We start from the raw sequence: 25,973 nt of genomic DNA on the forward strand, positions 1-25,973 counted from the left end.
AAACATTGACTCTATCTCCCCTTGTAAGTACTCTCACACTTATTATCAAACTGTCTGTACTCGGCTAGCTTGATTATCACTTCAAAAGTTTTTTTTCTCTTAATTAATTGGCCTCTCAGAGTTGGTAAGACAACTCCCACCTGTTTATGCTCTCTGTATGTGTGTATATATATCTCCTCAATATATGTTCCATTCTATATGCATCCGAAGAAGTGGGCTGTAGTCCACGAAAGCTTATGCTCTAATAAATTTGTTAGTCTCTAAGGTGCCACAAGTACTCCTGTTCTTCTTTTTGCAGATACAGACTAACACGGCTGTTACTCTGAAACCTGTTTTTAACAGTAAGAGTAATTATCCGTTGGAACAATTTATGAGGGGTCATGGTGGATTCTCCCTCAGTGACTATTTTAAAATCAAGATTGGATGTTTTCCTAAAAGATCTGCTCTAGGAATGATTTGGGAAAGTTCTATGGTCTGTGTAATCCAGGAGGTCAGATTGGATGATCCGAATGGTCCCTTCTGGCCTTGGAATCTATCAAACTAAGGTGATCTTCCAGCAGCAAGTTAGGCAAAGACTACGTCATTCTAGAGAGATGTATTTTTTTTTAATTTTTTTTTTGTAGCATAGTCAAATTAATGTATTATTTAAGGTTGAATTTGGTAACACAAACATCCTCAGTGTTACTAGTAGTTTTATAATTCATAATAATAATTGGTACATATGTAGCATTTTATCTTTTCAAAATATCCTATCCAAATATCAATTAATCAGATGAGCCATACTTGAGTGGCATTGCACCCACAATTGATTTGGGGACCCTCTCAAATGAGGGGGCCTGGGGCAAACTGCCTTTCCCTCCCACCACCCGGGCAGCCCTTAATGTGAGAAATGTTCTGCTGCAACAGAAACAGGAGGTTTGGGGGGTCAGAGCAGGATAGTCCCATGAAATGCGGGACTGTTGGGAGGTCTGTAATACCCATTCCTGCACTCATTCCTTTGGATCTTAAACCTTCTGATTATGTGGACCACATTTTAGTAGAGATTATCTGGTGGACTAGTACCCCTCCCAGTCATGATTCTGCAGTGAAAACTAAAGGGATTTTTTTTCAGTGATTTTCTCTACCTCTGCCTTTTATCTTGTGCTTTTATTTACACCAGTTCAGAATGGTAGCCCTTTGCACAGGTGTAAATGACTACACAAGGTATAGGGTAGCAAAGAATCCAGCCCTGCATTTCCATTACACTAGCAATAGTCTGAAAGAAATGCAAAAACTCTATGAAAAGAAAGTCCAGAAAATTGAAGTTAGACCTACTGACAGGACATGCTGATTTCTTGTTTGGACAAGTCAGCTGTGCATCAAACTCACTAAACCTTTTCCCTACGCAGACACTACTTAGAAGAAAAAGATTTCTAGTGTCAAGGTGAAAAGGAACAACATACACGTAACTCAGAGAAGAAGGGATATATGTGAAAGATGGATGCTATGGCTTTTAGGCTCTTAACTAGAAAAAGCTGTTCCTTCTGCCTTTTGAAAGGACAGGAGGACTTTCATTGTTTCCATTCCACCTATACAAAGCAGCTTTACATTCCCTCAAATAAAACACTCATTAATTAATGCAGCAAACTTACATGGTGTGAAAAAGGAGCAAACGGCAGCACAGATGTGTGATACTGAACAACTGTATGGACAGATGTTCAGTATCTGGAAAAAATATGTAGTTTTCATTTTTCTTTTGTTGTGCCAATAATTTCATGCAACAGGAAGGAAAATCTGTTCAATTGCTTCAGAGCAGTCGGTTAGACACAACAAGAGAAAAATTATGTGAAATAAAAAGGATGGTTTCTACTCTGATTTTTGAGATTCCCCCCTTGTTCTACACAAATGTAGTGTGATAAAATCAACAAGCACCTTACCATCAGTTTGCCTATACTGAGTTTCAATCAGTGGGTATGCTACATTAAAACCCTTTGAGACATGAATATCCAATTTTGTTCATAAGTAACAATGTGGAGTTGGTTTTAAAGAAACTGGAGTTTATTTATGACAGAAAATTCCTGTGAAGCAAGCAGTTCTCAAATTGCAGAGAAAATAGTGAATCATCATGCCATAGTAAAAGCATTAATTTTTTTGTATTTACTTTTATCCACAATTATTTCTTTCTCTCTTTTCTATTGGTCCTCAGAGTCAGACTGATGAGCATCGTAAAGCTCACTGTTAGCGACGAGACCATAATACTGCTGATGCTATCCCATGAAAAGTGCTAATGCCATCCACTGACTCATCAGTGTATACTAGCTCCAGCCAAATGAATTATGTTGGGGAACAACATCTGACTATGTCTGAAGGGACCATAAGGATTATGTTACTGAAAACTGAAATAACCCCATTGCTTTCAATGTCTCTAAGTTATTCTGCATAGTGTCAAAGAGCTCATAGTTGTTCTACATATTTCATACATTTTAAGGCCCAAAGAGATCACTGTGATCATCTAGTCAGAACTCCTGCATAACACAGGCCATAGGACCTCACCCAACGATTCTTGCATCTAGCTCAATAATTTATGGTTGAACTAGTTCAGGGGTAGGCAACCTATGGCATGTGTGCCGAAGGCAGCATGCGAGCTGATTTTCAGTGGCACTCACACTGCCTAGGTCCTGGCCACCGGTCGGGGAAGCTCTGCATTTTAATTTAATTTTAAATGAAGCTTCTTAAACATTTTAAAAACCTTATTTACTTTACATACAATAATAGTTTAGTTATATATTATAGACTTATCGAAAGAGACCCTCTAAAAAGGTTAAAATGTATTACTGGCACGCAAAACCTTAAACTAGAGTGAATAAATGAAGACTCAGCTCCCACTTCTGAAAGGTTGCCGACCCCTGAACTAGAGCATACTTTTAGAAAGACATCCAGTCTTGAGTTAGAGACTCCAGGTGGTTGAGAAGTTACTGCTTCCCTTGGTAATCTGTTTCAATGATTAATAACCTTCACTATTCAAAATTTGTATCTTATATACATTTTGAACTTTGCTGACTCCAACTTCTGAACATTAGATTTTGCTATGTGTTTTTTTGCTCGATTGAATATACTTCTAATAATCTATGTTTTCTCCTTGTGTAGGTACTTATAGACCTTGAGTTTTACAATGCCTAGAGTATAATAGGTTTAATGGCGAAGGAAAGGATGCGTGCAAGGATTCATTTCATACTGGAATTGATTTTGGAGAAAACACAGAATATTAAACTGGGTCCACATTTTAATGTGCTCTACTTTTTTGGTAGACATGGGGTATGAAGACCGTTGATGTTAATGGAGTTGTTTCTGATACTGGTATAACTTATAAAATAATCAGGCCTATGTTGTTTACACATAGAAGAAACTAATCCCAACATTTTCAAAGTATTGTGAGGGCTATCAGCCAAACAGTTACATCTGATATAAATGGAAGGTGCATGGCTAAGACTTGCTCCCTGCTTTGGAAATGTAGAAAAAAGCAGCCTGTCCTAACTTTCCAGGACACTTCTATCATCCTAATGGCTATGCCACCTGCTGTTAGGTTCTCACACGTTAAGCAGGACCATACTGTGTCAGTACTCAGATGGAAGATCTTCAATGAATGCCAATGTGCTGAAAACAGTGATGCTGGTGATTCAGTAGGTGGTAATTACCCTTCTGAGATCGGTCTTTAACTAGAAAGTGACTTCACTGTCACCATTCACTAAAGCAACGAGAGGGGTTCTCCCATAGCTATAGTTAATCCCCCTTCCTGAGAGGCTGTGGCTACGTCAATTGAAGAATTCTTCTATCAACTTAGCTGCATCTACACAGGGGGGTGGGTCGACCTGACTACAGCACTCAGGGCACGACATTTTTCACAGCCCCCCCGAGCAACGTAAGTGGGTCGACTTAACTTTTCAGTGTACACCTGGCCTTATTACTGATGTAATGTCTCTGCATGGGGCATTGTCCTGCTGGAGGTCTGTCTTTCAGCTGAGCAGTAAAAGTGAGTGATCACTGAGTGATCAAAGCCTGATCACTTGTGGATGTTAACAATCCCATGGTTTTTTAAATAAGAGTAGGAGTATTGGCCACAGTGGTCTGTGCAAAGTTCAATTCAATCTGGTTGCACTCGTTCTCCCTAAAATTCCACCTGCAGTTTCAGCTGCATTCAAAGTTTACTTCCTCTCACAACCTAGTGTACTGTTAAAGAGCTCATGCATTCACCCAAGAAGTAAGAGATACTTCACCTACCTCTTGGGTGAATGCAATAGGTCTTTAACAGTACACAAATTTGGGAGAGGAAGCATTTTGCAATGATGAATTATGCATCCCAACTCTAAACTTAATTGATCATTGTAAAGTGCTTTGAAAACCTCAGCTAAAAGGTCCTATAGATTTGCACATTTTATCTGGAGTATTATCACTATTATTGGGTTATATTGTACTGTAAGTTTTTAAGCACACTTTAGGTCACAATATGGATTATGATTACTAGACTCTTTTTCTTCAACTGAGAATTAAAAATATCTTCACATGAATGTTCCTGATTATTCAGCCTCAAATCTGTTTGATTTTCATTTAATCTGTTTTGTTAATTTTCAGCCACCTTGTTGTTAGCATGGGGAAAAAGCAAGATGATTGCCTCTAAAAATATTAACAAACAGTAAACACCAGTTGTAAGGTAGAAGAGATGGTTCAGGGATGGTTCTAGGTCACCAGTTTGATTCTAGCTGAAATTGCGAGTAATCAAATTCTTTACCCCTCTGAAGGTTGTTCAGTAATCCTTTAGTGAAATTAATTAGTTGTTTCAAGTAGGAAAGAATTTTGGTGTGTTTTTATAATATAAATAATCACCTGTGCTGTCTGTTCAGCAAAGAAGTCTAGGCATCAGTATTGCCAAACCGAAGCATTTAAAAAATTAAGAGTCAAGCCCTGCCCTTCTGCAATCATTAAGACTAGAAACCTATTTGTATAAAAAAGAAAGAAAGCTGAGATTTCCACATGGGAATCACATGGGTGGCTCTTACCACTGCTGGGTTCCAGCTTTTGGCCTGAACAGGGGGCAGGGCCTCAGGGGGAAGAAGAGGAGCAGGGGCAGGGCCGCGGAGGGGGCAGGGCTCTTGCATGTGTCCCCTTTTTAGCATTTTGAAAAGATGGTCATTCTGCACAAAGCCCTTTTAAAAAATACATTGTAATTGGTCTTTGAACTAGTTACAAGGCTTGGAGATTGTTTTTATGTTTATATGCAGGCAAATTCAATGTATGGATTTTGTTTGTTTGTTTGTTTGTTTTACAATTTAAGAAAATGTGTTGGTTTTAAGGACAGGGGCCCTTATTCAGGAAAGCACTTAGGCATGTGGTTAATTTTAAGCAAATATTTAAGTCTCATGGAAGTCAAGGGACTAGAACACATGCATGAAGTTAACCATATACTGAAGTACTTTTCTGAATAGGGATGGATTTAAGCATGTATGAATTGGGGCCAGAGTGAGTACTGGTAAATATAAAAGGGAGAGCAGACATAAGGAAGTTTTTAATATTAACCCAGTAACTACAGCATAAATAAATACTGGGCTGGCTAATGTTGGTGCTCAACATAGGGAATGAGAGGGACCTTTTGATTATAAATTCCTCCTCTATCCCTGAAATTTCTGACCCTTTTTGTTATTTTTCTTCTTCCCTGCTGCTCTTGGCTCACCAACCACAGTTCTAGTTTGCTGGGGACAATTCCCAAACGGTACATTCCTTGTTGGAGTAATTCATCCATCCTTTTTTGCTTAATTTACAGGAAATGCAGCACCCCTTGCAGAGGGCAGAACAGATTCCTTTGTCTGTATGCCCAGTCATAGGATTACCATACGTCCATTTTTTCCCGGACATGTCCGGCTTTTCGGTATCCAAACCCCCGTCCGGGGGGAATTGCCAAAAAGCCGAACATGTCCGGGAAAAATACCGGCCGGGCACTTCCTCTCCTGCGGCTGCTCTGCTCCTCCCCTGACTCAGACTTCAGCTCTGTTTAAGAGCCAAGCTGCCCGAGCCAGCGCTACCGGCTTCGGGCAGCCCCCGTGCCTCTGGACCCCGAGCCGCCGGCCAGGCACTTCCCTTCCCGGGCTCCAGCTGCTCTGCTCCGGCGGCACAGGGTCCGGAGGCAAGGGGGCTGCCCGAAGCCGGTAGCGCTGGCTCGGGCAGCTTGGCTCTTAAACAGAGCCGAAGTCTGAGTCAGGGGAGGAGCAGAGCAGCTGGAGCCGGGGAGGAGAAGTGCCCGGCCGGCGGCTGGGGTCCGGAGGCAAGGGGGCTGCCCGAAGCCGGAGCGCTCGGGCAGCTCGGCTCTTAAACAGAGCCGAAGAGTCAGGGGAGGAGCAGAGCAGCTGGAGCCCGGGAGGGGAAGTGCCTGGCCGGGAGCGCAGGGTCTGGAGGCATAGGGGCTGCCCGAAGCCCGAGCGCTACCGGCTTCACGGTTTGCTGGGCAGCCTCCAGACCCTGCACCCCCGGCTGGGCGCTTCCCCTCCCGGGCTCCAGCTGCGCTGGGGAAGTGCCAGCCGGGGGCGCAGGGTCTGGAGGCTGCCTGGCAAACTGTGAAGCTGGTAGCGCTCGGGCAGCCCTTTTCGCATGGCTGGGAGGGAGGAGGGGGAGTTAGGGCGGGGACTTTGGGGAAGGGGCGGGGAAGGGGCGGAGATGGGCCGGGGCCGGGGTGGGAAAGGGGCAGGGCCAGGGGCCATGGAGTGTCCTCTTTTTTTATTTTTTAAATATGGTAACCCTACCCAGTCATAACAGCCAGTTTTCCAATAGTCTAATCCAGTGGTTCTCAATCTTTCCAGACTACTGTACCCCTTTCAGGAGCCTGAAGCCCGAGTCACATCACCTGGGACTGAAGCATGTAACTCAGCTTTGTGGGGTCCCCTATGGCATGGGGTCCCAGGCAATTGCCCCACTTACCACCCCCTCATGCCAGCCCTGCACTTGCAACCCTCCTAAATCCATCCTGTGATTCCCCCCCCCCCGGGGGTCACAACCCCCAGGTTCAGAAATACTGATCTAGACGAGTTGACGTACCCCTTGGAAGACCTGTGCATACCCCCAGAGTACACGCATCCCTGGCTGAGAATCACTGTTCTAATCTTTCCAGTCACAAGCAGAAGTTAGAAATGAATAAGAGCTAAATTTTCAACTGGCCTCAACCCAGTCTTCAGTTCTGTGCATGAAACATTTTTATGCACAACTGCTGTATACCATTACCACGTCTGCATGCTCCTGCAGGGGAGATGGGTGCATGAAGTACCCAATTTACATGTGAAAATCTTTGTATCAGTAAGATTGGTCACATGAAACAAGTTGCATGTGAAAAATAGTGGGTGCCAAATTAGAGGCCACTTTTTGAAAATTTGGGTCAAAATTTTCAAATGAGGCAGCCTAAAATTAAGCACCCAAATCCATATTGTAAACATTAGTGTATTAAGCATCATAACATTCGTATGAGACAGGTGTTATTCCTATTTTGAAGATGAAAAAACCGAAGCACTGAGAAGATAAGTCCAAAATTTTCAAACTTGGGTGCCTAACGTTAGGCACCTAATCTCATAATTAGACTCCTTAAATGGACTGAATTTCAGAGATCCCGAGCAACTGCAACTCCCACAGGATTCAGCCCTTCTGAAAATCAAGTTACTTGTTTAAGAGTTTAAATAAGGGATTAGTTGCCTAATTTTAGTTTGAAAATTTTGGCACTAATTCCTTCCCTGCCAAGTGCAAGAATCTTCCTTACAGTGAATGTTTTATCCATTGGAGTTTGGTTATAAAACCCATATGGAACTCTCACCTGCCCAGGAGGGCAAGACGCATGACCCCATCAGACACTTTCACCAAGGATGCTCCAGGAGCAACCAAGAGGGAATGCCCACATAGCCAGGCACAATTCAACTTTTCCTCTGTTTCTTTCCTCTTTCTTGTTCTTGGAGCTGACTGTGTCATCTAAACACAACTTGACTGCGGCAGCTCAGTGTTAGGAGTGGTGATGTTGCGGTCATTTCAAATACAAGCTCTGGCTCATGGCAGCCCAATGTACTGCCGCAAGCCGCTGGCCACCAGTCAAAGCTGCCAAACATTCATCATGTTGGATATTTTAAAAATAGCTGCTGTGATTTAATGTTTTTCTAATATCTGGGGGTGGTTGGTCTTCACCAAAGCCCTATTTAATTGTTAATTAAATTATATTGGACATGATTCTAATACTCTGTGTGGTATACTTCTATCATTCATCTGCATTCTCTGAAATTAATTATTTTGCAGCACGACAAATGTGCCAATTTTTCCAACACCATTGCTACTAGAAAAATTCTCCTCCACGGAGCCCAGTTAGGATACTTTTGAAGTGCCAAGAATATTTTGTAAGTTGGCTGAATATTATGTCAACTGAAAAGTTGTTATCTCACGCTATGAAATATCCAATGGACCATTCCATCTGACGTGTTTTGGGCAGGGAGAGATGTTTCTGAAATGTGCACTTACCTAAATGAGCACTGTTAGATTATAACTCTCTGTTCTTAGTGACACTGGTGTAATTCTGGATAAATTATTTGACAAATATTGTTATTATTGGTCAAATAATGTATTAAATGAATAGTTTTTAGCCAGCTAGTTGAATTGGCAAGAAAATGATTTGTCACATAAATTATTCAGTGTATAACAGCAATATTCATTAAATAGAGTATCTGACAAATAAAATCCAACCACCTCTAGGAAACCATGAGCCTAATGCATAGAACAATGATCATGGTAGTTAAGTGTTTATGGTCTGATTAACTTAAACTGATTTTTAAAGACACAGTAGCTTTCCCCCCCTATTTTTCCTCCTCATGGTGTCACTATAAAGCAAAGTTAAGGTTATTTGGGTGCCTTAACTGTGCATTTCTTACCTTAAAATATTTTGATGTCTTCAAGTGTAATCTTAACTCTGAATTTCCTGGGTTTGTAATGCTTGGTTGTAGTATGATTACAATATCCTTGTAATTTTTTTGTAACCTCTGAGTTACCAATGAATACTCTCAATCTTAACTCCATTTTAATTATTTTTTTTCTTTGACTTTCCTTGTTTTTTTAAAAGAATCGCTGAAAATGTCTACATGAACTCTAAATGAGGAACCCCAGGAGAATTCTAGCTTGTGATACTTCTAATGATTTGAAGATATGTATTATCAATTAAAATCATGTAAAAAAATTAATTAGAGCTGATCAGAGAAATTTTGATGGAACCATATTTCGTCAGAATATACGTTGGAATTTGGTCAATTTTTCCAGAATTTCATTTTGGAAAAAAACCCAAAAGAATTCTGACAATATCAAAATGAAATGTTTTGTTTTTTCATTTTGAAAAGACTTTTTGTTTCATTTTTCTTTTGCATTATATATTATTATACAAATTTTAAAAAAGGTAGATAATAAAAACCAGAATACTTCAATCAACCTCAAACAAACATTTTAAACAAAAATTCCTTCATAGAGAATTTGTAAAGTTTTGGTTTGTTATAATTCAGAATAAAGCCAGATTTCAAAATCTCGAAATCCTTTGTGAACTGAAATGTCCATCCTCTCCACAGCTCTACTGTTCCCTCTTAAGGGCAGACTTACCAATATACCAGAGTAGTGCAAAGCTGCCAAAGGACACTAACCAATTAAATTGTATTTGCAGTTGCATCATATTGCCAGAGTAGCACAAAAAAGCTGAAGTATACTGGAGAATCTGGTCCTTAGTTTGTAGTTGATGTTGGTTCAGAGAGCTGTGCTGAAAGGCGGGGGGAAGGAGCCCTGTCTGAGTGTGTGCTTTAAGATTCTTCCCAGCGCTCATCCTTCAGTTCCCCTGGCAGTGCTACCACTGAGCCACCAAAAGTCAAGGAGTCTTTCAAGTACCAATGCCCAAGCTGGCATGCTGCCACAAAACCTTTGAAGAATAGTGACAGTTGGGCTCAGTAATCTACTAATGAGAACTTTTGATACTTGGGCCCAGTCCCCCTCACATAACTGACTCACTACAACCAACAGAATTGTTCCATGCAAATTAGCTTTAAAGCAAGAGTGGTGGTTTAATTAGTAACCTCTGATGTTATAATGACCCCACTCAAGAGTTGCCTGAGCTGTTTACTTGACTCTGTTGTCTCAATAATCATAATAATTAGATACAATAGTCATTAATAATTTAGTTTAATTGCAACTTAATTTCTCCAAATATAGCCTGTGAATAATATTTCAATTAATGTTAACCACATGGAAAATTTGATGTCATCATCGGTCTGTCATTAAGATCATTCAGAACAAAGAAAGAAGGACACAGCTGTTGAATTTCTTAAGACCCATTTTAAATATTTTTCATTAATAAACTAAATAAACAGAATTGCTTATAAATTTTCAGAGTGATGATTCTGGGCTCAAAGAGTAAATGCCATAAGTTTGGGAAGGGCATGCTGTATTTTTCATACAAAGCAAAAGATTTGACTCCTTCCTTTCAGTGCAAAATGGAACTCAGTTTTAACTATGGAATTGCAACTAGCGCCTCCAGAATTCAGCTCTGTTGAAAATGAATGTATTCCAAGTGGTGTGTTTTAGCATGATTGTAAACCATCTGGCATGGTTTTGTGCAGTGATAGATGTATTACAATCATTTTAGGGGAAATAAATAGTACTTCGCGGATTAAATTTCTCTCATGTAGAGAACCTCACTTCTTCAGAAGCTCTTTACACCAATATTCCACATGAGGATGGACTACAAGCTGTCAATAACAGTATCCCTGATGAGACCACAGCACACCTGGTGGCTGAGCTTTGTGACTTTGTCCTCACTCACAACCATTTCAGATTTGGGGACAACTTATACTTTCAAGTCAGTGGCACTGCTATGGGTACCAGTATGGCCCCTCAGTATGCCAACATTTTTATGGCTGACTTAGAACAACGCTTCCTCAGCTCTCGTCCCCTAGCACCCTCCTCTACTTGCACTACATTGATGACATCTTCATCATATGGACCCATGGAAAGGAGGCCCTTGAAGAATTCCACCTGGATTTCAACAATTTCCACCCCACCATCAACCTCAGCCTGGACCAGTCCACACAAGAGATCCACTTCCTGGACACTACAGTGCAAATAAGTGATGGTCACATAAACACCACCCTATACCGGAAACCTACTGCCTGCTATACTTACCTACATGCCTCCAGCTTCCATCCAGGACACATCACACGATCCATTGTCTACAGCCAAGCCCTAAGATACAACCGCATTTGCTCCAATCCCTCAGACAGAGACAAACACCTACAAGATCTTTATCAAGCATTCTTAAAACTACAATACCCACCTGGGGAAGTGAGGAAACAGATTGACAGAGCGAGACGGGTACCCAGAAATCACCTACTACAGGACAGGCCGAACAAGGAAAATAACAGAACACTACTGGACATCGCGTACAGCCCCCAGCTAAAACCTCTCCAGCACATCATCAATGATCTACAACCTATCCTGGAAAATGATCCCTCACTCTCACAGACCTTGGGAGGCAGGCCAGTCCTAGGGTTACCATATTTCAGCAAGCAAAAAAGAGGACGGGAGGAGCCCCGCCCTAGCCCCGCCCCTGCCCCTCCCACTTCCCGCCCCCCCCCCCCAGAACCCCCAACCCTCCCCCCGTTCCTTGTCCCCTGACTGCCCCCTCCTGGGACCCCTGCCCCTAACTGCCCCCCAGGACTCCACTCCCTATCTAAGCCTCCCTGCCTCTTGTCCCCTGACTGCCCAACCCTTATCCACCCCCCCACCCCCAGACAGACCCCTGGGACTCCCCACGCCCCATCCAACCACTCCCCACCCCCTGACAGCCCCCCCCAGAACTCCCAACCCATCTAAACCCTCTGCTCCCTGTCCCCTGACTGCCCCCCTGCTCCTAACTGCCCTCCAGAACCCCACCCCCTATTTATGTACAGGCGTGACTACCTGCCCTTTCCTGGTTACTATACGCGGCCAGTCCGCATCCACATCCAGTAGTTAAAATAAATAAATAAACTAATGATTTAAATTGGGAATTTCATCCATTAATAAGTATTTATTATATAGTTAAAACCATTCTATTGAAGGGCAGATATTAAATAACACTAAATATGTTAATGTTCAAAACAATATTAAAAATTTGAAAATTTAGAGCATGGAAACCAAAATAGCTAAAATTTAGTTTTGGCAAGATACACGGAATGGAAACTCTGGGATCTTTACCTGTCACTGAATATAGCCATCATACCAATAGTGGAATATAAACAAGTCTACATATACTCTCCTTAAAATTTTTACTTCTGTCCATTCCCAATAATTGTAAACAAATCATTATTACCTTCACTCCACTTGCCACGTGCCCCAAGCACAAAACCAAAGAAGTGGATATTTTTACCTCCCGTTAAGTTTTTAATTTCTTCCTCTAACTCAAGATAATAAGCCACCTTCTCACTGTGGGCTTGTTCCAAACTTCCGGCATTATCCTCCCATTCGCACTGTAACATCAACCACCACTGCTGTATCTCCTTTTATAAATATAATATCCGGCTTTCTTAACTCACCCTTACTATTTCTCAAATGGGGCTCTATCATTGCCTTCCACCCTAATTTACCAACCTTATCCACAACCTTATAAATTTACCAACCTTATCCACAGGGTACAGGTAGGGGGTAGGGTCCTGGGGGGCAGCTGGGGGGGGTCTTAGGAGGGGGCAGTAAGGGGACAAGGAACAGGGAGTCTTAGGAGACTCCCTGTTCCGTTGTCCCCTTACTGCCCCCTCCTAAGACCCCCCCCAGCTGCCCCCCAGGACCCTACCCCCTACCTGTACCCTGACTGCCCAAAACTTTCTCCACTCCCCCCAAAAAGCCCCCCTCTGAACTCCCGACCCCCCCCCCCGTTTCTTGACTGCCCCTCCAGAACCTCCTGCCCCTTCTCCTGCCCCCTGACCCCCTTACCCTGCTGCTCAGAACAGGGTGTTGGGCTCTGTGCGAGCCGGACACGTGGCTGCACTCCCCAGCACAACAAAACCCGGTCCCTGGCCCTGCACAGTGCTGCCGGAGCCGGGCTGCAGGGGAGAGCTGTCTCGGCTTAGACTGCAGGGCGGAGCTCCTCTACAGCTGCATCCGGAGTCCAGCCCGTGACTTTCCTGCAGCCCTCCCAGCCGCTCGCTCTGCTCTGCCGGGGGGAGGGGGGAAATCCCGGACATTTTGAGTTATTTACAAATTCCCCCTGGACGCTATTTTTAGCACAAAATGGAGGACATGTCCGGGTAAATCCGGACGAATGGTAACCCTAGCTAGTCCTCACTTACAGACAGCCCCCCAACCTGAAGCAAATACTCACCAGCAACTACACACCACACCACAGAAACACTAACCCAGGAATCAATCCTGTAGCAAACCTCGTTGCCTACTCTGTCCCCATATCTACTCTAGCGACACCATCAGAGGACCCAACCACATCAGCCACACCATCAAGGGATCATTCACCTGCACATCTACTAATGTTATATATGCCATCATGTGCCAGCAATGCCCCTCTGCCATGTACATTGGCCAAACCGGACAGTTCCTACGTAAAAGAATAAATGGACACAAATCGGACATCAGGAATGGTAATATACAAAAGCCAGTAGGAAAACACTTCAATCTCCCTGGACATTCTATAACAGATTTAAAAGTAGCTATATTTGAACAAAAAAAACTTCAGAAACAGACTCAAAGAGAAACAGCAGAACTAAATTCATTTGCAAATTTTAACACCATTAATCTGGGTTTGAATAGGGACTGGGAGTGGCTGGCTCATTACAAAAGCAGCTTTGCCTCTCCTGGAATTGTCACCTCCTCATCTATTATTCGGAGTGCACTACATCCACCCTGATTGAATTGGCTCTGTCAACACTGGTTCTCCACTTGTGAGGTACTCCCTTCTCTTCATGTGTCATTATATAATGCCTGCATCTATCTAATTTTCACTCCATGCATCTGAAGAAGTGAGGTTTTTTACCTATGATAGCTTATGCCAAATAAATCTGTTAGTCTTTAAGGTGCCACCGACTCCTTGTTGTTTTTGTGGATACAGACTAACATGGCTACCCCCTGATACTTCTCATGAAGAGAGGTATATGTCTGAGTGGGAGAGAGAGGGGGAAGGGCACGTACCTCAAAGGCAAGAGATAGTGCACAAAGAGTGATGGAACTAGTCCAAAGTGAATGCCAAACATATTTGCTTCATGAAAAGATCAAGACATTTGGAAAAACAGAAATGAGTACATTTAAGATGAGTACAAAAATTATTAAATCATATTCATCATATAACTAAAGACCTAGCAAAATTGATTAGCTAATGAGTTGGTATTGAAAGTCAAACACTTGTATTGGAAACCACTGGCTACTTTAAAATGGCTGATTTTAAAAAAGGTGAAATTCTGGCCCCATTGAAGTCAATGGGAGTCTTACAGTTAGCTGCCATGAGCACTGGGATCAAGCTCAGAATGAACAACAATCAAGCACAAGACCAGAAGGTAGGTACATTAAGTAGAGCTTCAGTGGGATGTGTATGTGGTTTTAAAAATAATGAACCCCACACCTCTGGATGGGGGACAAACCCTATGATTGGCTTCATGGAAAAATGTATGTTGAGGAGTGATCTGAACGAGGAAAGGGTGGGTTCCTGCCAGACCAGGAAGCAAGAAAATTTTGCTTGTACAGTACTGTAAGGGCAACATAGAAGTCCCAGAGAAGAGAATATGAGATTCACAGGTTCTAAGGCCAGAAGGGAACCACTGCGATAATCTAGTCTGACCTCCTGTATAATACTGGGGCATAGGATTTCCCTAAATGAATTCCTGTCTGAACTAGAGAAGTATTTCGTTTGGAAGAACATCCAGTCTTTGATACAAAGAGAGTAGGTATTTGAGACGAGTAGGCAGAGCAAATGGCAGAATATGAAGAGATGGAAATCAGAGTTGTATGCTAGGATAGATTTGCTCAAACCCTTGAAAGTGAGGGCCTGGAGCTTAATCTAGATGTGGAATGTGAGGAGCCAATATGAGATACTGTATGTGTAGTGACTGGTAGAGATGTGATGTGTGTAAAAAGTGAAGCAGCCATTACATTGCTTATGTCCAACAATACAGTAGAACCCTTCTTTTACGAATTAATTGGGGATTGAGACATTCATATTATCATAAAGTTCATAAAATTGAACATCTCAAATTGAATCTTGGTCACTAGAACTTATTCACCGGAAGATGGAATGTTGACTCAACAATTAGAGTGTTCCCCATGTCTTTTAGAAAAGTTTGATGAGCTCTTAATTGCCCCTGAGACAGAAAGGAACTCAGTTTAACAGTACCTCTAATAATACAGTATCCCTTAGAATTACACTACCAGCATTGCATAGAACAGGGGTGGCCAAACTATGGCTCGCGAGCCACATGTGGCTCTTTTACCGTTACCTCCATGCTCCCACCCTTTCTGCATCTACCAAAGGAGGGTGTGGGAGCTTGGGACCTCTGCTTTGCAGCAGGGTGGTGGGGTAGGGGCTTCTGCCCAGCGGGGAGGGGGGGTCGGGGCTTCAGCCCTGTGAGGAGATGGGGCTCAGGGCTTGCAGCTTCAGCAGGAACATGTCTGAAGCTTCAAGCCCCATCAGGCGCCTCCTACAGTGCTGAAGCCCCGAGCTCCTGCCCCCAGTAGAAGTGTCCCAGCTCCTGAACTTCTGAAGATTGTGGTATGCAGCTCGGATGGCCAGTAAGTTTGGCCACCCCTCACTCCTGGCATAGAAGTTCAAAGGTTGATATACTCATGGGGTAGATTCTGATTTAATATATACTGTGGTAAATCCAGGATAACTCCATTGAAGAAACAATAGATTTTGATTTACATTGCTGTGAGTGAGATATGGATTTAACCCATAACCATAATCTTCTACTTCAAAGATGAGAGTGCTACTAACTGAGCCATACTCCTGATAGTTATTATACAATATAGTATACAATTAGATAATGTATGGAAAATATACAGATGTTTTTACCTATATCCTATAAGGATGTTACTCCTGTAAAGATATTATTGCACAAGAAAACACTATTCCATTCACTTTAAACATTTGATCCATGCCACCTATCAGAATTTACACACAGGATTGGGAAGAGGTTATTAATAGAAAACACATTTGTTGAGTAAAGCCAAAACAGTGGGCTGGCTGGCTACATGACCCATTAATTTTTTTAACATTGCAAGCAAGGTGGTGGAAAATCATAATTTTTATATGGGGCTATGGGTTCTTGCTGTTTATGCCCTTCTCACTATTCCCCAGTATGTCAAGAAAAATCTGTTATTTCCTGCTGTTCTTTCTGTGGTTTCTGAAACAAACGGAGAGAGAAAAGCTCTGGTCTCAAAAGACCATGTGGGAAACTTTCAAATGCTACTGTAATTGTGTAATGTTGACAGTCTGAGCTGAGTGATCCTTGTACAGCTTGCAAGTAAATGAGCATCTCTTCAATACTCAACAATAAAAGTCTCTAGTGGGGTAAAGTCACAGACAAGAGAACAGAGCTCTAGGGCCAGGCTCTGCTTTCATTTCTACCTGTGCAACCCCACTGACTTAAAGGTACTTTCTCAGAATTGCAGTCTTTAATACCGGGCATAATGTTAGTAGCACATAGAGAATCCAACAGTGTATTTATGATTCAGAGGTTTTAAGGCCAGAAGGAACCATTCTGATCAACTCCTGTATAACACAGGCCATAGGATTTCCCTGTATGAATTCCTGTTTGAAATAGCACATATCTTTTAGAAAAACATTCAGTCTTGAGTATATACACACAGAGACGGCTCCAGTGTTTTTTCCGCCCCAAGCGGGAAAAAAAAAAAAAAAAAGCCGCGGTTGGCGGCACTTCGGCGGCAGCTCTACCACTGCCGATTCATTCTTTGGCGGCAATTCGGCAGCTGATCCTTCCCTCCAAGAGGGACTGAGGGGCCCGCCACCGAATTGCCGCCGCAGAGCCGGACGTGCCGCCTCTTTCCGTTGGCCGCCCCAGACACCTGCTTGCTGCGCTGGTGCCTGGAGCTGGCCCTGTATATACAGTATGTTTAGGCATAGAGGAGGTAAATAAACCTTCTCTTTTGTCTGGGAAAGAAGGAGGGTTGATGGGGGACACATCTCCAGATGGCATTCTGTGGTCCATTTTGCGTTTTATATGTGCACCTTTTAGGGTGACCAGACAGCAAGTGTGAAAAATCGGGACGGGAGTGGAGGGTAATAGGAGCCTATATAAGAAAAAGACCCCGAAATCGGGACTGTCCCTATAAAATCGGGACATCTGGTCACCCTAGCACCTTTGAACTGAGGCTAGGTCTACACTAGCCGCCTGAATCGGCGGGTAGAAATCGATCTCTCAGGGATCAAATTATCGCGTCTCGTTGGGACGCGACAATCGATCCCCGAATCGACGCTCTTACTCCACCAGCGGAGGTGGGAGTAAGCGCCGTCGACGGGGAGCCGCGGAGGTCGATTTTGCCGCTGTCCTCACAGCGGGGTAAGTCGGCTCCGATAGGTCGAATTCAGCTACGCTATTTGCGTAGCTGAATTTGCGTATCTTAAATCGACCCCCCTCCCCCCCCCCCTGTAGTGAAGACCTGCCCTGTGTAAGGGTGATTGGGGATCTTCATCATGCAGGATTAGGCCATTAAAGGGACACCCTCAGAATAGACAGGCACCAAAATGACTGCCTTCCAAGACTTACATTTTTCCCCGATCTGATGAAGGACTCTGTGTAAGCTTGGAAGCTGGTCTCTCTCACCAACAAAAGTTGGTCCAATAAAAGATATTATCTCATCCACCATGTTTCTCTAGTATCCTAGGACCAACACGGCTACAAATACATTGCATACATTTTTCCCTTCCTCTTTTTTACCTCGCTTAGCATGAACACTTTCCCTACTAGTAGCTGAGAGACATGAACTGGCTGGATTTTGGCTGGTGGTGACATTTGCAATGCAATTGCTGGGTCTTCCTTATTATAATAGCTTATAAATTCCACACCACCTTTTATATTATAGACCATCTTGTCTAGAAGTAAGGGGAGGTAATAGACCAGCTGCAGTCTGTTATGCTCAGGAAAGATTTATGGGCCTCTTCTCTTGAGAGATAGGGGTCAGATAGGGATTTGGAAACAAATACAGCTACCTATGACAGTGAGATCTGTGAGCGCTTTGAAGGACTTTTCTAATATTACTGCTTTATGTAGGGAAGATGGTTTTTGACCTGGGTTTTCTGTTGTCAGAACAACCTTTTACTTAATCTAGTAATGTAGCTTTACCTTGTTGATCTACTTCAGCCCCTGCACTGCCTGAATTTCCCAGATCCCTGAATTTTGATGGAGATATGCAGCGTGTATGGGAAAATAACAACTTTCATTCCGTCTCCATGCAAAGAATTTTTCAGTTTATTTACAAAACTCCCTGGAATGAGAGTGAGCCGTTTGTGGTTCCTGTGGCTGATTCGGGGGTTATTTCTGCTGTGCTGAAGATGCTAGTCAATAGAATTAAACTCTCTGCACCCCCTGGTGAGGTTTTACAGTCTGTTGATCCTGTTTCTAACCAAATTGAGGGGGAATGTTTCTGGCAGCCAGAGTATCTAATGATCAGGCTCACTGTGCCAGACGTGTTTAATAATGCCGAGGCATTCCCCAGTGAATTCTTGGCCATGTGTGATAAAGGCCTGCTTGTTGGTTGATACTGCTATAAAATGGTCATGGATACTTTCTGAGGCTGCGGTCCAATCCCATACTTACGTTTCTGTTGCTCTTTGGACCGGCTGACACTTGATGTGCAAAAGCGGTTGGTTTCTTTGCCTTCAGATGCAGAGTACCTCTCAGGGGAGGAAATGCTCTGTCAAGCCAGACAGGTATCTGAGGAGATTTTTTTCCCATCCTTTTGGGATCTCTTTGTGAAACTATTTTAGTAGTCTTGAGACTGTTCACCTTATGCTTTGCACAATGGTAGGCAGCAATGTTCTGAAGTAAGACTAAAGTCAAGCAAGTCCTTTGACTCTGAGGAACAGACCCCTCCTATACCATCCTCTTTAGGAGGAAATCTTCAATTGCTTGTGGATTGTGGAGAGGAAGGAGAGAGTTTATCTTGAACAAGGGGACCTCCAGACATAACCATTCTATTTTTGTGACTACATTTCCTTTCCAAGTAAGAGTTACTAGGGTTTCCCCAGATGTGGTCAAGTATGAGGTTTGGTTTATATGGAGCTCATGGCTTCTCCAGAGAAGAGCTACATGGAGCATTCCAGATTACAGAATCCTCTAGCTTTATGACTTGATGGGGGATCTAGTCCATTTTGGATCACTTGTGGCTGATCAAATTTAACATTTGCCTCACATGAGAGATTATTGGTCCAGGAAGCCATGAGTAACCATGTCTCCCTAGTGGGGATTGGGACTCACTTCTATAGCATGTCCATTTTAGGAGCTGGCCTCTATGTTTACATCTTGGAGTTGAAGACGATAGGCTCAGTAAACTGAAAGGCAGAGAGACTAACTGATTTGTCCCAGGCTACATTCCAAATCAACTCAGAGAACAGGAAAAGAATACAGAAATTCTAACTTCTGGCCTTTTGTTCTAATCACTAGGCCACACTCCCACCCAAATTCTATCTATCTATCTATCTATCTATCAAATCATGTTTTTTTTGCTAGATTGCATATATCTATAAAACCAAATGGCAAATCAAATTATGGGCAAGATGTAAAATTTTATTTGCAAATGTTGTCTGTCTAGTTTAAAAATCTTTTTTGTTTTTCAAGTTTTAGTTGCTGCACATTGTTGAAATCTCCACATATCATTTAAAATTAGGGTTAAATAATTTCTTGTTCTTAACTCTCTATTTTTAATAGGCAGATTTCAATTCACTGTTTCCAGAGTACAGCTTTGGAAAATACTATGAAAAAAGGGAAATCCTAGTGATTTTATTTGCTAATGATACTCAGAATGATCATCTGAACAAACATCTTGCACTAAAAAAGCCCTCCAAGGCAAAAAGGCTCTAAACTAAGAAGAGAAGCTGAATAGTTCACAAGCAGTTCAGTTTCTTCTCTGGTTTGTTGTGGTTGAAGTTGCAGAAAATTAAAAACGGAGGGCCAGATTCTGCCTCAATACATAAGCTGGTGGGTTGAGGCAGAATTTGAATCTCTATGGTGGATATTTCATCCTGTGTTCCTTCCTTGAGGGTGCAGGATTTTAGTAAAGGGTCAAACTAACCCGTGTTCAGACTGAAGGGGAGATGAGAGCATGCTCCTGCCGCTAGTGGATACACCCCTGTCTCTGCCCTGGATTACTTTTATTCTGGCTCGTAAAGATAACTCTGAGGAGTGTGGGTTTTCTTTCTTTCTTTCTTTTTATTGTTGTCTGTTTTGCCTTTGGAATGAATTAGATTGCACCAGATGCCATGTGGTTTCACAAGAGAACATTTCTTGGACTGGTCTACAAAGCTAAAATCCAAATCTTTTAGCTCTGCAGCCAGTGCCTAACCAACTAGGCCACAGCACCTCTCAGCCAAGACACTGGACCTCTCTGTGTTGTGGCTCCTAAGAATGCTTTACACTCACCTAGCACTTTTTCACCTGTAGATCTCGAAGCTCTTCCCAAGGCACTTATGCATTATTTGCTCATTTTTACAGCTGACCTAACTACAGACAGAGATTTGAAGCAATGTTTGTGTCAACCATTGCTTGTGTCACAAAACCTGGCATTGTGATCAAGTTGTCCCACATTAGGATTCTGTTCCCAGCTTTCCTGTGGCAAGTCACTCTGCTGTGCTGCAGTTACCCTGTCTGGACAAGAGGAGTAAAGCTACCAGTCCCTGTAAAAGTAATGGTGTGAGGTCTCACTAAGCATTCAACTGCGGCTTTACCACAGAGGCAGAGTAAGGGGCAGCACTTAGTTTCACAGTCCCAGGAGCAGACCAGGAACTCTAGATTGTGACTAAAGGGTCTAGTCCCTAGTTATCCTGTTGTTGCTCCAGGGGAAAAGTAATCTCTGCCAGTTTTATACCTAGTGTAGATTATTTCCCCGCTCCCATGCCAGCTCAGCTATACTGGTCAGTGCTTTGGAGGAAAAGGGGTGTATCAGAGCCTAAGCTTTGCCAACTTCCTGACTGCTCACCCCGCACCCCAGTGTGCTTCTCCTTCGCACATAGGCCACTGACCAGGGTAGCACATGCAGGGGAGTAAGGTGAATGGAGAGGAGGAGACCAAGTTTTACCACATTCTGGACTCGGAGTGTCCTTTTAGTTTAGTTTTAAAACAAACTTTTTATTAAGGCAAAGCTACAATAAAATGACAGGTTTCAGTGTAGCAGCCGTGTTAGTCTGTATCCGCAAAAAGAAGAACAGGAGTACTTGTGGCACCTTAGAGACTAACAAATTTATTAGAGCATAAGCTTTCGTGGACTACAGCCCACTTCTTCGGATGTGGGCTGTAGTCCACGAAAGCTTATGCTCTAATAAATTTGTTAGTCTCTAAGGTGCCACAAGTACTCCTGTTCTTCTTTCTACAATAAAATGTTAACATCCAACATAACTTGTTACTCATTCAGGATCAGTTAATATAGGGTTACCATACGTCCGGATTTTCTCGGACATGTCCGGCTTTTTGGTCCTCAAATCCCCATCCGGGAGGAATTTCCAAAAAGCGGAACATGTCCGGGAAAATAGGGAGGCATAGTAAGGGGACCACCTCCTCCCTGGGCTCCAACTTTCCCGGCTCCCGCCGCTCTCCCCAGCGCAGCAGCCGCCGGAGCCCGGGAGGAGGCGGCTGCGAGCTCATATGCCGCCGCCGGCTGGCGCCACTCGGCTGGAACCAGGGCCTGAGCCGAGCCAGGCTGGAGCCGCTGGGACCGGGGCTGGGGGTGCTCAGCCGCCGACTGGCGCCGCTCGGCCAGGGCCGGTGGGGCCGGGGATGCTTCAGCGGCTGGGCCGGAGCCACTCGGCCAGAACCGGGGCCCAAGCCGAGCCGGGACGGAGCGACCGGGGTTGGGGGTGCTCAGCCGCCGGCCGGTGCTGCTCGGCCAGGGCCGGGCTAGAGCTGCTCGGCCGGGGCCGGGGCCGGTGCCCCGGGGCCCGAGCCAAGCTGAGCTGGAGTCGCTAGGACCGGGGCCGGGCCAGAGCCACTCGGCCGGAACTGGGGCCGGCGCCCCAGGGCCCGAGCCGGGCTGGAGCCACCGGGGCTAGAGCCTCTTGTCTGGCCGCCGGAGGGAGCCGCTCAGCCGGGTGGGGCCGGACTGGGCCGCCGCACCTCCTTGCGCCCCTCCCCCCCCTGCCGCCCCAGTTTACCTGCTGCCTGCCTGCCTGCCTGTTTCAGGCTTCCTGCGAACATTTGATTCGTGGGAAGCAGGGGAGGGGGAGGAGCAAGGGGGCGGAGCATTCAGGGGAGGGGGCGGAGTTGGGACGGGGACTTTGGGGAAGGGGTGGAGTTGGGGCGGGGCCGGTGCAGGGAAGGGGCGGAGTTGGGGCGGGGCTGGGGCCTCTTGGAGTGTCCTCTTTTTCCAGGGCTGCAATATGGTAACCCTAGTTAATATTCAAAGAACCAGAATAAAGATTCTGGCTTGCTGGCTGGGGAGCTCTCCTCCTCTGAGTACGCTAAACAGGGTGACCAAATTTCTAAATACCGAGCCTCTTTTTGCTCTTTTTGGCACTTCTCTTGTGTACGTACTTGGCGTTAAAGCTTTTCCATCACAAGGACAGTTCATATTTTACCCTACCACCGCTCCACAGGAAGAGAAGTCACATTTTTCCAATAACGTGCAATACAAAGTCTAGCTCCTAACAATAACAAATAAATGAATTTGTCATTCTGTTTAAAAGGTAGATCCTTTACTGGAGCACTAAGTCAGCAGGTCAGGGGATCTCATTTTTTTTCATAAGATGAATCTCTAATAATTTCCTCCCAAAACTGTCTAATTCCTGGAGACAACCACTACATGTGCAAGTATGTTCCCCTTTCCTCACAACCCTTGTAACAGAGCACCTCCCTAAAATATGACGGGTCTTAACTGGAGTCAGATGTCATCTATACAGTAATTTATACAAATTATCTATATGAGCAATACAAATTGAAGATGTATATCTCCTTTCCCATATAGTCATCCACTCATGCAGATCAATTTCTTTGTTCAAATCCCTCTCCCAGCTTTTCATCTGGGTTGTGTTCTTATCAACATCTTTTTCAATCAAAATTGTATGTATTGAGAAATTAAACCTTTTGTTCCAGTTTGTTCCTGGGTCAGTTTGCCAGTTATTTTTGACTTGTAAGTATTTTAAATACACAATCTTTATATTATTTACGGTATTACGTATCTCTTGGTGTGATTTCAAGTTAGGATCCAGGAACAGCTGTTCGAATTGCGTAATCTCAGCTCTTACCCACAACGAAGAGTTGCTTTGATAGTGTCAATTTAGTTTTGAAAAGTATTCCAGACTGGTTTGGAGATCAATGACAAAAATAGCCTCCCTCCTTCATTTCTTTTCTCCATCTGGTTCCATGACGGAACATAGTGTTGAGTTTTCAAGTAATATTAATTTCTGAAACATCTTACTGAACCTGCTCTTAAATACTGCCTTGTACTTACTCCATTATAACAATCTACCTATGGTTCTAATTTTGAGTTTGCAATTTCATTAGGTAGCTATAGGGAAGACAATAAAATTCAAAAAGGATCCATTTTAAGGTGTTTAAACTAAAAAAAAAGACTTAGTTTATTCAAAAATGTCCAAGCATCTTCTTTTCAATGGTATTTAACACTGTATATTTTAAAACAGGAAAGGTTTCTTTGTTTTTCTGTTGTGTATAGTTATATCACGGTTCAAAATCAACATTATAAAGCAGCCTGGGTTACAGCCTTAGGCTATGTCTACACTTAAATGCCACAGAGGCCCAGCTGCAGCTGCTGTAGACCCTTACTATAGCGACAGGAAGGGGTCTCCCATCGCTATATGTAATCCACCTCTCTGAGAGGCAGTAGCTAGGTTGACGGAATTCTTTTCTTGACATAGCACTGTCTACCCCGGGGATTAGGTTTGCTTAACTATGTCACTGAGGGGTGTGGATTTTTCACAGCTCTGAGAGTTTTAGCCATGCCAGTGTAACTTTTCAGTGTAGACCAACCCGTGGGGTCTCTTCATGTTAACAACAATATGATTACTTGTGCATGCTTTTATCATGCTGCTTGTGTGACAGGTATCTGGTACATATGAGAAAGAGGGAAAAAATGAGGAAGTGGCGATGCATATTTTTCATATTTGGAGTTAGTGGGGAGCTGAAAAATTGCTTTTAATGGGTCTTGTCTTAACTATGGAGAAATTATTATTTCTGCATAATAAAACTTTTTCCCTGTCACAAGGGTTCACACATATAGGTTTCCCTAAGTGGAGCTGCACATAAGGCTTTCTCTGTCAAGAGAACTTATTCATAAAGATCTACCTGTCACTAGTGCTCACACATATTTCCTGTCAGAAGTGCTCATGTATTTTAGACATTAGCTTTGATGACAAATATTTCATATCTCAGCTTCATTTTCTTCTCTTTGTTGGGTTCAGTGAAGGAAAATCATGGATAGTTTTTAAACAATTTCAGTTTCTTAATCACTTGACCATTCCTGCCTTTGAAAATGGCCTCTTTATGCATAGTCACTTTTCAGAGTAGAATCCCATTTTAAGTATGTGTCTCAGAAAAAAATTGAAAACATGTAAGTACTTCTAAAGCAGGGGTCTGCAACCTTCAGCACGTGGCCCATCAGGGTAATCCGCTGGCGGCCCGCGAGACATTTTGTTTATGTTGACCATCCGCAGGTACGGCCCTCCCGCAGCTCCCAGTGGCCACGGTTTGCCGTTCCTGGCCAATGGAAGCTGCGAGAAGCGGCGGCCAGCACATCCCTGCAGCAAACTGCAGCCACTGGGAGCTGCAGGGGGCCATGCCTGCGGACAGTCAATATAAACAAAATGTCTCGCAGCCCGCCAGCGGATTACCTGATGGGCCGCGTGCCGAAGGTTGCCGACCCTTGTTCTAAACTGTTGAAGGATGCACAGTGCCGTGTTCCCCTCCCCGCCACCCCCGCTCCCCCCACTGTTACCCCGTATCACACTGAGAAATATTTCACTGATATCTCTCTACTACTGAAAAGGTATGTTACAATATCTTTCTATTGTCTACTTTAAAAACAACTGGTGCATGTAAGTACTACAAGAACCAAATATTTTTAAGCAGAGTAAACACGTGTATGTCTCTATATTGAGAGGCAATACAGTTTTTCTCTCTTTTTCCTGAAGAAATAGAATGATGCAATTGAAAGTGGAGTAGAACTCCTACCTCTGTTCCATGCTGGGATGCGAGTAGTCTAAATGTCACAGTTAAATCCAAACATCAGGTTGTAATTGCTAGAAATTAAACATGCCAGAGTGAACATTCCAGTGTAAAAATGAAAGTGAGCAGGATGGTTCTTTGTGTTTGCTTATCAAGGCAATTTTGCATCAGATCTAACACCGCCACATTCCCACACAGCAGAATTCAATTAAAAAAGATACTTAAACAATAAAGGAAATTATAGACTAGAGTATTGTTGGGTTTTTTTATCATCTAATAATGAAATAAAAAGCACAAGTAAGTTAACACACAAAAACTATTTATTTTTGCTCTGCTGTCCAAACACATACAAGGCCTACACAAGCATGGTCAGTAAAGCCATTGCTACTGAGGGAAAATCCTGATTATTCCCCAAGTTGCTGCTGTACCACAAAATCAATTTCAGATGTAATTTACTGTTAGTTATTCTTGCAAGATATGAACATATCATCTGAGCTTCCTGTTTTATGAAGGCAACTAAGAATATCATTGAAACAAAACGTCAGGTCATAAGAGACGGAAGCAAAAATGAACCAG

At 43.4% G+C, this 25,973-nt stretch overlaps 1 protein-coding gene across 1 annotated transcript in view; it reads left to right on the forward strand.

The window, feature by feature from the left end:
- The window catches only part of RSPO3 (R-spondin 3), a 92,648-nt gene that overhangs the window by 16,618 nt on the left and 50,057 nt on the right, over positions 1–25,973 (forward strand). The gene's annotated exons all lie outside the window — the stretch shown is intronic.

Source organism: Chrysemys picta, chromosome 3, assembly GCF_011386835.1.
Source record: "Chrysemys picta bellii isolate R12L10 chromosome 3, ASM1138683v2, whole genome shotgun sequence".
In the NCBI taxonomy this organism is placed as follows: Eukaryota; Metazoa; Chordata; order Testudines; family Emydidae; genus Chrysemys; species Chrysemys picta.